This window comes from Cyclopterus lumpus, chromosome 9 (assembly GCF_009769545.1).
Source record: "Cyclopterus lumpus isolate fCycLum1 chromosome 9, fCycLum1.pri, whole genome shotgun sequence".
Lineage (NCBI taxonomy): Eukaryota > Metazoa > Chordata > Actinopteri > Perciformes > Cyclopteridae > Cyclopterus > Cyclopterus lumpus.
The window spans coordinates 6707189-6720215 of NC_046974.1; positions in this window are offsets into that span (position 1 = coordinate 6707189).

A 13027-nucleotide genomic window follows, 5' to 3' on the forward strand; every position below is an offset into this window, starting at 1 on the left:
AGAAAAATTAAATAATTAAATAATTTTTCTATGTATATACAGTGTATATGTGTGTATAAAGCATATACAGTGAAAGCGGTGCAAGGGTTATTGATGATCAAAAGCATGTCCACAGAGTTTGGATCCAAAGACGTCAGATCTGGAAAAAACAGAATGAGAAGAATAGATGATAAGAAGAATGATACCACATGTCACAGCGGCAGAGTGTTGAACGAAGGACCAACACGTCCGTCTGATTGCGTATCATTAGTTAGCTCTGCCTCCTCAACACGGGCCAACAGCTGGAGTGTGAAATGGACACAAACTCGTCTTAATTCTCATTTGATGTAATCACTTTAATTTGTGTCCATGTGTGCAGCACATCTTCCCGAAAAACAACACACACACACGTATATTATTTCCCTTTTTTTTTTTTAACTAGACATGCGACATTTAACGTGCAACAGTTGCTTGTTTTGGGGAAGTGAAGTGTGGAAGGACACAGAAGGACACTTTGGGCCTGCAGCCATTTCCGGAAAAGTCTTTGAAGAGAGGGCTCTCCGTCAGCGAGAGGCTGCAGAAAGAGGCGGGCTTTCACCGAACTTATGTAAGTCTCCCAGATGGCCCTGACTGCATTTGATCGATGACGGAGACGGAAAAACTCTGGCTTGAGAATGGTGTCTTCGTTCTCACAGTGAAGAGAGCATACATCACCGACACTCTACATGTTTCTAATATTCAGATGCCTTCCTCAATCTACGCACAAGGTCATCTGGAGGACGTCCGCACACAATCATGCAATTAATCTACCAAATCCACAAAGAACATGCACACACACACACACACACACACACACAAACGTGAACAGAGGGGAACATTTCCGACGGCAGACCTCTCACAAAAATAAAAGAAAAAAGTCCAAACACTGTTCACCCAATCGTAAAAGCCGGACAGCGTGGACCTCTTGCAGCAACCCTTCGGCTTTTTTTCTATTTCATCACACGTTCTCGTTTATCTCACCTTGGTATTGATATCCCCCGGAGGAAAGTGCTTCCCAATTAAAGTCATTTGAGTTCAAAAATGAGAATAAAAACATAATGTGAGCTAATGCCGTCCCTTTTGACAGCCCCACAAGAGGCCAATGGGAGGCTAATTGCAATTTTACCCAATTGTCTTTTTCTTTTTGTCCTTTTATTGTGTTTTGTTTGTTTTACAGAAAGATTTGGTCAAATTGTTTGGCTATTGTGGCAAACAAAAAAGCCCGAAAGAACATCGGCAATGTGCAATTTAATAAGCAGCAATTGTACCACATTTTCCCCTTTTTATAAAAATCAGTTTGTACTTCATGTTTGCAGACGTTTTTCTATTAAATGAGGTGGTAGGTGTGACCTTTTACTCCAGCTCCATTACATGCATCGCATCGCGCTCCTGTGGAAGATCGTCCCTTTTTGGATTAATATGTTTCGAGACCTTTCTGTGAATGATACCAATCATCCTTCAGCATCACATCAGCGCGTCTCCTGGTGACAAAAGACCAAAGCAAAACAAGTCGTATTTTTTATTTTTTATGTGATTTTGGCACAAACGCTGTGTATTTCCTTACTTCACATTACTTATTTCAACCAGCTGTCCTGTCTGACGTGTGCTCCCCAAATGCCGTTGAGGAGTTAGGCAAATTAGAGAGTTTTGTTTGTGTAATCATAAATCATTGCAGCAATGTAACGGCGCAAAGCCAAAACAAATATCCACTACAAAGCGCTTCAACAGCAAAATATAGGGAATGATTAAAGTGTTTTTCTCTAGAACTATTAAAAGCCTTGTAGCTAATATACCGCCCAAATACATGGCTCTAATGAAAGGCTGTCAAATATGTAAACAAAAGCAAACATTTACAAGTGTTTTTCATTATTTATTCCACCAATCTTTGATCTCCTCCGCGTTAAAATGCTCTAAACATTAACAGAGTATCGTCAAAATTAGCCTGTGGCACGTGTGCTGGAAAACGTGCACACGCAAATTTTCGACACCAAGAAATGGTGATAAAAAAGAAAGAAAAAAGAAAAAACACAAAAAAGTTAACCGTATATCAGCGGACAGCTATTCTGTGTGAGGGGCTGTGTGTTTCCACCGGGGGGGGAAAGCTGAGGTCTCTAGATGGACTCTGACAGACCGGCCGAGAGGTAAACAGGATCCTGGAGAGTCGCCCGTGGCAACAAATACACGAGTGGACTCAGAGGCACCTGCTCCGGTGCTCGGTGGGCATGAAATTGAATAGATTAGTGGTGACGCAGGGTATCATCATGCATCTGCGTGGACATCTTTTTTCTTTCTTTTTTTTTTTTTTTTTCCAAGTGTCTTCTTGCAGTAGCTCCACGATCTTGTAACTGAGTTCCACTTTGACAACGTGCCCGGCCGTGCAGGACAAGTGTTTTGCAATGAATGCTCACTTACAGGTGACAAAGCAGTAATTGCCCCCATAGTGCCAATTAGCCTGTAAATACGACGCTTTGTTCGGGCTGTCGACAAACACGAATGACTCGACGCTTACTTCGACAGGTGCTGAGGTCGTCTGGCCTTCGGGAACAGATTTTGGATCAAACGCTCCCGTATCACTGGCATGTCGACACACTCCACCTGCTCGCTCCGTCGACCGCTCCATCGACGGAGGTCGGCGGCACACGAGTCAGCAGCAGGTGCTCGGAGCGCCATTCAACCACGAGGGCCAACGAGCTTCATTCTTGAGCCAACGGCGGGATGAAGCGCTCTTCGTTAGACCTTTTGTTTGGTTTTAGATGCCAGGTCAGAGGCGTCTCGCCGTCTAGTTTTAAATGTGTGAAGCTGCAGTCAGAGTGTGACACATTTAGTGTGTATTTAGTTCTTTATTGACGCAATATATGATGTTTGCACGGAATGAAATATTCTTGATTCCATTCACTTCAACCACACCATGTTGTCTCACATGTTGGTTGGCTGGACTTTAATATAGGATGTATAGCATACCCCTCCGACAGATGGTATTGCACTTGAACTGGTGATTTCAGTTTTATTAATAATTGCCAAAACCAACGTAAAAGATAATTATCTGTTAGCTTACTCTTCGTTAGCATTAATATAGCATACACGCGTAAATCCAACGGTTACGCTAATGTCGTTAAAACATACACAGTCGTTACATTCATTAGAATTTAAACTAACCTCGTGCCTCTTCGGGGGAGTGCTAAAACGTTTACCGTCTTTGTTTTGTATTTTGTATTATTGTGTATTATTATTGTATTTTTGTGTTACATTAAATCCGCTCACAATGCAACTTCCCTTTTAACGCCACGAGCCGCCTTCAAAATAAAAGCTTCTTCTCTCAAAACAGGAAACGGGGACACATCTTGCTTCAAGGCTGTCAAAAGCATGCAACAAAAAAACTACAGACTTGATTGACAAACAGTTTCCAACGGCAAAACACAAATTGGGTTACTTACATAAGACATAATCCTTATATGGGACACGCCTGTTTACGGAGGTGGCATTCATCATGTTTCCGCTGGTCATTTACACAGCTGTCTCAAGTTCAGAGCTAAACCTGCACAGCATATAGGTTCATACTGGGACACTGAGGATTGCAGGGTGTTTAAGGTCACCATACATTTTGTGTTTTTCTTACAAGCTCATACTCTTAACAACTTCTTTCCATCCGCTGGTTGCACTCAATATATTTAAAATTAGGCCTCATGGGAAAATGTAAATTCAGTCAATCTTTTACTTCATGCTCCGTTTCGCCTTTCAAATATCAGTAGCTTATCTAATTTTGTGGGTCTTTTATGTCAATCCAATATTTCATAGCCAGAGGACCCCCTTTATAAATGGACAACCTACTTATTAATAAAACAACTGTGCTGCTCCAGCGCTAAGTAACTAAAATGACACTCTACCCTCTCTTTAGCTTCTTTGAACGCATACATCTATATATATATATATATATATATATATATATATATATATATATATATTTATATATATACACACACACTCATTGTCATTAACAAGACACTGCAAGAATAACGCAGTAGGAAACATAAAACATAAATGTCAACATCTGTATCTGCATCTGTATCTTCTACATGGATGGTAATCAACTCACGAGAATGCCGACGTTTTGCATGTGACTTTTTCTTATAGGGCAATATTATGTATGTTTTCATGCTTTTTGAGTATTTTGAAGTTACGTTTCCTTTGTTTGTGACGTCTTTTCTTCTTCTCCATATGTATGTTATATTGTTTAACTTTACATTAAAGTGTGTGATGTCTGTGGCGGGGTTTCCGTACTTACTTTTTTTATTTTATTATTTTCACTTTGTTTGCACACTTATTTTATGTTGGAGATTTATTTTCTGTAATTAGTCCGACCATGATGTTTTTCTCTCTAACTAAGTGGAATGAGGAAGGCATGTCATGATAAGGTGTTGTGCTATTTATACGCCTTCCCATGAGATGAGGTTGAAACTGTGGCATGTGAGAATGTATTTACTCAATATATGCTATGAATTGGCGTCAGTACACCAGAATAAATGTCAGTACACTCCCACCAACAGGGAAGACCAGCCAATTCTGGATGCAGTTTTATATAGAAACCACCAAACTGAATAATAAGTTGTCCTCTGTACTGAGTCAGTGGTGGCAGCCAACAGACATCTATGCAAATCAATGACGTCTGTGAGAAGCAAAGAGGTGACACGCTGGAAAATGTTACACTCCCTGAAGGCCATCAAATAGGTCACCAAGCCACAACCAATAACAGGAGAGGAAGAAGGATTATGGGATTCTGGGAGCAGACCAAGACAAAAATATGTCTGACAGTCACTGCTGAGCCAATAAATGTCTACGAAGAGATTCTAAATATACCGTTGTCGTCTGGACATTTGACAATTTGGGGAGTTAATGGCATATGCTTTGTCAAATGATTCACTGAGCTTTTACTTTTTAGGTTTTGCTTAATTTTCTGTGTACGTGGCTGCTGAGAATGAGGCAGAGAGATTAACGAGACAGCTGCAGAGACAAATACAATCACAGAAAGACAGAGATGACAAGAGTGAGGGAGGACTGAAAAAAGATTCGCCGCACGAGTGTAGGTTTTCGGCGAGAGGGAAGTATATGCATGAAGCAGAACTGAAATGTCACGTTTCACTGCCAGCCTAAAAATAGGGACGAGGCGAGAGCACTTCCAGACCTGAGAGTGTTTCGAGTTCTGTTTCTTGAGCTGTTGAGAAACGGAGAAAGAGGGACAGCGAGGGAGTAGAAGCCTCTGCCAGGTTTGTGTGTGAATCCCTTACGCTCAACCGGGGATATCGGGGCATCTGCCACGAGGATGTTAGAAGTACAGCGGCTCGGAGACAAAGAGAGGGACATGAATGAACAATGCAGCTGACATCACTCCACAGCAAGACAGCCTTCTGTGCTGAATTCAGCCCCAATATCTGCCTGTTACATAACACTATGTTGCATCCAAATTCCCTGCAGTACCAAGCTGGCATACTTGGATTCAATAGCAATCCCTTCTTTTTTTGTATTTTGTTTTTAAACAGAAATGGCAAACAATATTAGAAGAATATGCCTGCGAGCAGCATTGGTCGAGCCCTCGCACCTTTGTGCACGTGGAGGGTATTTGCCCGGACGCCGGTTCACCTGGAATTTGCGCGACCCACCTAGCTGCTACGTTAGCACCATGTTCTTTCAAGCTGTTTGGCGAGAAAGACACAACAACAAACCGTAATATCTGTTTCCTCTGACGCCTCCGTCCTATGAAACCACACGATGGTCTGACAGACAGCGCTGGCTAACATTATAGTCAGCGGAGATGTTGCTAAGCTAGCTAGTGATGCGGTTACTTACTGTGTGAATCATAGACTGTACATAAAGAACTTTAACACGTACATGAATAGGTTTATATCACTTTGTCAGCTGTCATGTCGTCCGTCTTCATTTACAGTCTACGCTTTGGCTACGCAGGCAATTGTAGATAGCAGGATCAATTAATTGTTGTTAGCTTTGTTGTTTACATATCCAGCATATGGACCAACATAAGCATTCATTTGGAGTTGTGTTGCTCGCCAATATCCACTCTCCATTTGGCCTTTTTTGCTAAATGCTTCACTATGTTCAGCAGCTATATTCTCTAACTCTAGCAGTCTGCCATTGAGTTCTGTGCCGGCAGACAATGGAAGTACAATGGCGTCGAATTATTTGAGAGCACTCTTTCTGCAAGTCAAATTTTGATGAGCTGACTGCCGTGTCGTAAGAGTGGATTGTGGTACTTAAGTTATTGCACAGCAGAAATTAAAAGGAGTGTTCAATCAAAACGTCTCGCACACTCTTGATCACTTATTCTCACTTCATCAACAGTTTTCCAGTCCTTCGTGAGTGTCGAAGGACACAAACCACACATGGATAGAGTGATACAATTGACACCGAAAGAAAATAAAAACAGGAAATGGTTTGTTGGGACAAGTCCAGTCTTGTCCCAAAAGATGTAATCAATATAGAGATATCAAGTGGAGAGGAGTGAGATGTGCACGTTGCATCATCGTCCCCCAGACGCTTCTACGTTGCCACTGTGTGGAGGCCAATTATAGTGCCACCACTGGGCTGCTGCTTCTCCACGTCTTCAATGTTTGGCCATCCATCGATTGGCCCTTTTTTGTTTTCAGTGTATAAGCAGCTTAGTGAAACATAAAATATTTTAAAGTGTGGGCATATAGAGTACAAACAGTCCGCAGGGAACCCACAACGTATTTGCAACGTCTGCATGTGCCTTATTGGCTCGGTAGTTTTGGGACTTAATGACCTCTTCTTCCTCTGTGCCGGATATAATGTGCAAACAAGGAAGACTCAAAGTGAGCCGTTTTCCCCCCCAAAATGGGTCTCTGAAGGGGCCGCAAGGTGGTAGCCGCAAACGTGGGTCAGTTAAACAGGTCAAGATGGATGATCGAATGAATGGAGCACGCTTTCTTTTTACGATCTATTTAACACCTCCAAGACTTTACCGGAGCTATTTTTTTTAAACCAGACCGGGCCAGAGTATTAATAATAACAATAACAGCATTTATAATTCTTTCTTTTTTTTAATAGGTGTCTTTCAAAGCACCCAAGGACACATTACAGGCACAGATGAAAACAAATTAAACGACACAGTAATATACAATAATGCGTTTGTACAATAACTAGGTATGCAAGATTAGAATGGAGGATACCTAAAGAGAAACTAATTTGGAAGCAAGAAGAGAGAAATTGCAAGGTAGAGGTGCACCGAAGAGCCCCTCAGGGCGTGCGGATCCATAATGAGATTTTGCAATCGAGGAGAAAAAAAAAAACTGGTTTCATTCATCATCTCACCAGCCTTAATATATTCACAAATAGCGTTCCGTTAATTAATATTTCACAGCTGACTTCATGGCGGCCAATGCCAATGTCAGGCTATATTGACTGTAATGCTCTTTGGCAGACATGCTTTATATATATATATGGACTGAGACAATTAAACAGAGCTCATTGTTATCTCATGGCCATTACACAATTTATTCATAGCCCCTCGTCAAGCACCGCAAAACTGGCAGCACTTCCATGAGCTGATATTTTTTTAAAGGGAGTTGTTTGGTATTTTAGGCTGAAAAAAAAACAACCAAACTCATTTCCATCACATAATGAAACCAATCATGGCGATTTTCCACAGGTATTTCACTCAAGAGGCATCTGCATCCTGGAATGAAAGAAGATATATAATTTGGCTGGAAGAAGCGAGAAATAGTTTGTGCGCGCGTGTGTGTGTGTGTGAATTTGAGCTAGAGAAACGCACACGCCAACAACCCGATGCTTCCAAGTTTCCAAATACTATACACCCCCCCCCCCCCCCCCCCCCCCCCCCCCCCCCCCCCCCCCCCCCCCACACACACACACACACACACACACACACACACACACACACTGAGTCCCCTGGGATTGTAACAATGTAATCACACTAGACACGTGTGTAAGGTGAGGTGGTGCACTATCAAATAAATACCAGAATGAAAAGGAGCAGAAAGGACTAATGTCACGAGGATTTGCACTCAATATCCGGCAAATAAAACCGTCCATACAGGAGCGTGCACGGCGGCTGCAGCTCCACCCTGCTCACCACTGAGCCACAGTCAGATTATACTTATTGGTTTGCTAGTATGATCAGTGGTTTTCTTGATTGCAGTTACTTTTGCAGATGCTTGGAGCAAACAGGCAGGACTTGGCACCAAATGCAGCCAGCAAAGCTGCAGAACTGAGATCTCCATGTGTCTTTTTTCAGACATTACAAATCCCTTTGGCTGTTCACCACATCAACTGTCTTGGAAAGGGTTTTGATCAGAGATTTGGGGCATTCAGCTATTTTCTAAAATATTCAAAGATGACTCCAAGACAACAATTGTGCCCAAGTAATCATAAACATCAAGGTGCGTGCCAGGTGGATCAAAGCAACGTCTTATCCGTCATATGTGACAGTGAGCATGATTTTAGTGATTTGCAGGTTGGAAGCAGTCATTGTTACAACTGAGACATTTTTTCATATGTTTTGGTTACATATCGTCTCTGTTTTAACAACCTTTCAATGACTTTTTTTGAATATGTAGTTAAGAATTATACATATATTTATATATATATATATATATATATATATATATATATATATATATATATATATATATATATATTAGAGAGAAGTGTATATATATACTAAATATATACCTATAAAACTCAGGACAATATAGTTGTCATGGCAGCAGCTATTGGATTCGATTGGCCCGTGCAGCGCCCTGCCGAAGTCGTGTCGCGTTGACAACCCCACTGACTGGCTTCCTTCAAATTAACAGTTGGTGGATGATGAGAAACCACCTGCAGTCTCTCGTGTTATAGGTGCACGCTTTGTGAAGAGGACAGGCATTATTATTATTATTAGGACAACCCAAAGACGGTCGTCACGGTTTCAAGCCGAAAGGGTTCCAGATTCTTGGTTTTCGCCTCCATTAAAATAATAATGATATTAAATTTGCGGTCAGTGCTTGCATTTATCATGTTCTGTGCCATTAATTTTGCACTCACCGAATATAAAAACTCAAACGATGCACCGGGAGTCTGAATTCAACAGTGATTTGACTGCATGCGGATAGCAATGTGCAATAGCACGCTAACGTTGAGAAGTGCAAACGTGTGCATGTATGAATGTGTGGTGCACTTAAGGGTCCTGGTTTAAGGGGGTGGGAGGGTCTCACCAGATATGGCTCTTGACACAGTTAAAAGATTGAACATTAAAGAGAAGATACACAGGGATTCTTGACACTATCTACATTTCTAAGAGGTTTTTAAATCCATACGGGTGAGGTTACAGATAAGGCTCACAGTATCTAAAGAAGTGCACTTGCTGCTTTATCCACATCAAAGTAGTTCAACAGGTAAAGCTGGCACTCAGAGAGGGAACAGGGTCACTCAAAGGACAACCCCCCCCCCAGAGAAAACCAGTCTGGTCGTGGTGGACGAATTAACAGGACACAAGGTGTTCCAAGGTGGTTTTTAAATGTGAAGACAGAAAGGAACTGCTCCAGTGAGATTTGTGGTAAAGCACAAGCCAGATTAAATGTGTGGTGTGCTGTGATATGAGCACACATTAGGATACAAACAGCCATTAAAAAAAAAAACTCCTATCCAAATCACCCCACTAAGCTGTCAGTCTATAGACAGAGGAAATATCTTGCTGTCCTTTATGTTTAGTTCTGTAGTTTGTCCAAGTACGATAAGCCAGTTACAATAAATATTCTACCGGCAGAAATTGAGAGCAAATGGTTAGAAATTCACTTGAATATATTGTTGCATTTGTACAGTGTTTAAAAAACAAACATACACGGAGCTGGCATATTTTAGGACAGGTATGGGTGGGAAGAGATTAGCTCATGGGAGTAGATTTGAGGAAGCGGTCGATAAGCCCACAGGAAACTCCACCACAGCTGGTGCAGATAAAACACACAATAGATGGATAAAGTCTGTGGAGCTCCCAATGCCATGGGAGGACACAGCCGATGAGGCGTGTGTGAGAGGAAACACGATGGTGGTGTCGGAAAGTTTTGGGGGTGATCAGAAAGTTGGCTAACGTAGACATTAGTAGTGACAACAATGACGCTGATGACGATGACGCACAGGCATTGCAATATAGTAGTATATATGTATATGTGAATGTAACTTCATAACCTTTTGAATGAATCATAATTAATGGTGATCGCGACCTCGCGGTTTTTAATGCTCGAAAGAAATGGTCGCGACACAGCTAGCTAGCTAGCTAACTAGCTCCCAGAGGGGATGCTCTGAGCTAGCATACAATGATGACATCATTCTAAATCCTAAATTGTCACGGTAGTTAGATTATCTACAAGGATCGACGTTGGTAACCATGGTAGTACAAAAGTATAGTTAACGTGTTTTGGGCTTAAGACAGAAGGTTAATCGCGGCGAGAGCTAATGGTGTCCATGTGCTGTTACGCTATCCCATGTAGCCTACGTTGGCAGTTCCACATTAAAGCAGCTACATTTCTTTATTATTTTACATCAATCAAGTATGTCTCATCCCAATTAAACAGTCAAAGCACGAGTGAAGCCAATGACCGGTCCAGTGGGTCTCTAAACTAAGCGTATGAGCTCGGCCAAGAAAAGCTGCCTCGGTGGGTAAAACATTATAATAATGTTTAATGCAAGTACCTGCAGAAAAGTCCTAAAATGCTATTTCTATTAATAATTTGAAGAAAGATTTACAGTTAACATTAAATTGGTGGATCACTTGCAAGCCATTAGGGTTGAAAGGCTTCGCCTTCTTTCGTCTGCGTAGTCAAACCGTAAAAGCTAATAAAGAGATTTTATTGCCTATTGTACTACGCCAATAAAGCTGCCATATACTGCATCGTTCTTTTGACGCCTGAATTGGCACCAAATGGAGACTCACCCCGGATTATGACACCGTTTTTTTTTTTTTGCTTCCTATTGCGTGTGCTTGTTCTATATTCAAGCCCCCTGTTAACTCCCGTCGCCCCGCAGCAGACCGAGGACCTTTTCCAATCCGCTGCGAGACGAGTGTGTTTGTGTGCACACGCCAGTGCGTGACGTCAACTGTGGTCCCTCGAGAGTGGATGAGGGATGAAAGATGCGACTCTTCCCATCACATCCTCTCTCCCCTCAAGACGACGACGGCGTGGAGGCGGACAATCCGCGCGTCTGTTGTTTTTTGCCCGATGCCCCCACAGACCCCGCCGCCCTAGTCTGAGCCCCGGGGCCCCATGGGAGAGTTGAAGGCGCCTCTTTTGTCACCTCGCTGACAAGCCCAGGGTGGCCATTCCCCGACTGCCAAGAGGTGACGGAGCCGCGGAGAAGCACCCTGACCTCGGCGCCACTCACTCTGTCAGAGAGCTGTCCGTCCCGACACCACGGGAAAGGGCCTCACGTTAACACACACACACCACTCGCCCTCACATCTGTAAGCACACACACACACACACACACACACACACACACACACACACACAAAGATCGTGTCACTCAAGCAAACTGGGTATGTGATTTGACACAAGATGGAGGGTGCTTACGTATCACTTGTATCATTTCAAAGGTGCAATTGGATGTTTAGATCGGGTGAAAGAGGCTCTTAGGACTAGCAATATCAAAGCTGCCATGCTTCAAAGTATGCCAAAATAACAGTTATATATGGATGGGGAAAAAACTCAAACCCACAACAAACAATAAAAAATCAGACCTGATATTCATTTATTTTACATACATATCTGGTACAATGTGTCTATGAAAATGTATATCTAGTAACACAAGGTACTGTAACTTCACCCACAGTTTTATTTTAAATACTGCTTACTTTCCTTGTTAAATGCAGTCAAGAAGAAGAAAAAAAACATCAAAATATTTTTTTCTTTTTTCTTCACATTATAATTCCCTAAAAAATCAATTGCTTTCAGAGGGACAGAGCAAATTAATTCAAAGAGACATTAATTTTTAAAAAAAGATGCAAATTCATGTTCTTGGAAAAGTGGTTGTCTTCACGAAAGACAAAAAAGTGAGATAGATGATGGACGGAACACAAGCTCTCGTCTAAGAATCAAAGTTCCTTCAGCCACTTTGGTCTCTAAAGAACAACCTGCAAGTTCACCCGCTTGAGGCAGTTAGAAATATGTAACATGACGAAGGCCTCGTGTACAACATTTAGTCTTCATTCACCATAAAAAGTTGCATAAAGGCACAAATGGACACAACATTCTGAGATGTATAAATTTCTTTTAAAACACTGCTCACATTACGCAACCTAGACCACTTGTTATGAATCCAAAAAAGGGGATTTTTTTGATTGTAGCATTCAATCGAAGCAATAAAACTAAGGCAGCATGCAGTTGTTAAGTAGAGGCAGATTATATATTGAGGCATAGGCACAATGAATCGGTAACGACATGTAATCAATTCATTCCCTTCTTCAACTTTATCCCTTGGTGGCGTATATTTACATTTCAGTTTCAAAACAGTTAAGACAGTCAAATAATGTAGGTCAGCGCGTTTGGACATCCCATAATAACCGTTCTAAACTCAAACAAATACGGTCTCATTAGAGCAACGGTGGAACTGGAGCAGTCAAGGGCCATTTTCATTTCTTTTGAGTTGTGTATCTTTGTTCTTATGACATAAAAAAAAAAAAGACACTTTGAGTTCGCTTAAAAAATATTCGCGGAGAACGTCGTGTGTTTCACACACACACACACACACTCACACTCACACTCACACTCACACTCACACTCACACTCACACACACACACACACACACACACACACACACACACACACACACACACACACACACACACACACACACACACACACACACACACACACACACACACACACACACTCACGTTGTTTTATGAAGTCCCAGATTTGACTTGAATGCAATGAGGCCTCTGGAGTGCGGACGAAGGCAGTGGTGATTGTTTCGTGTCTCTTT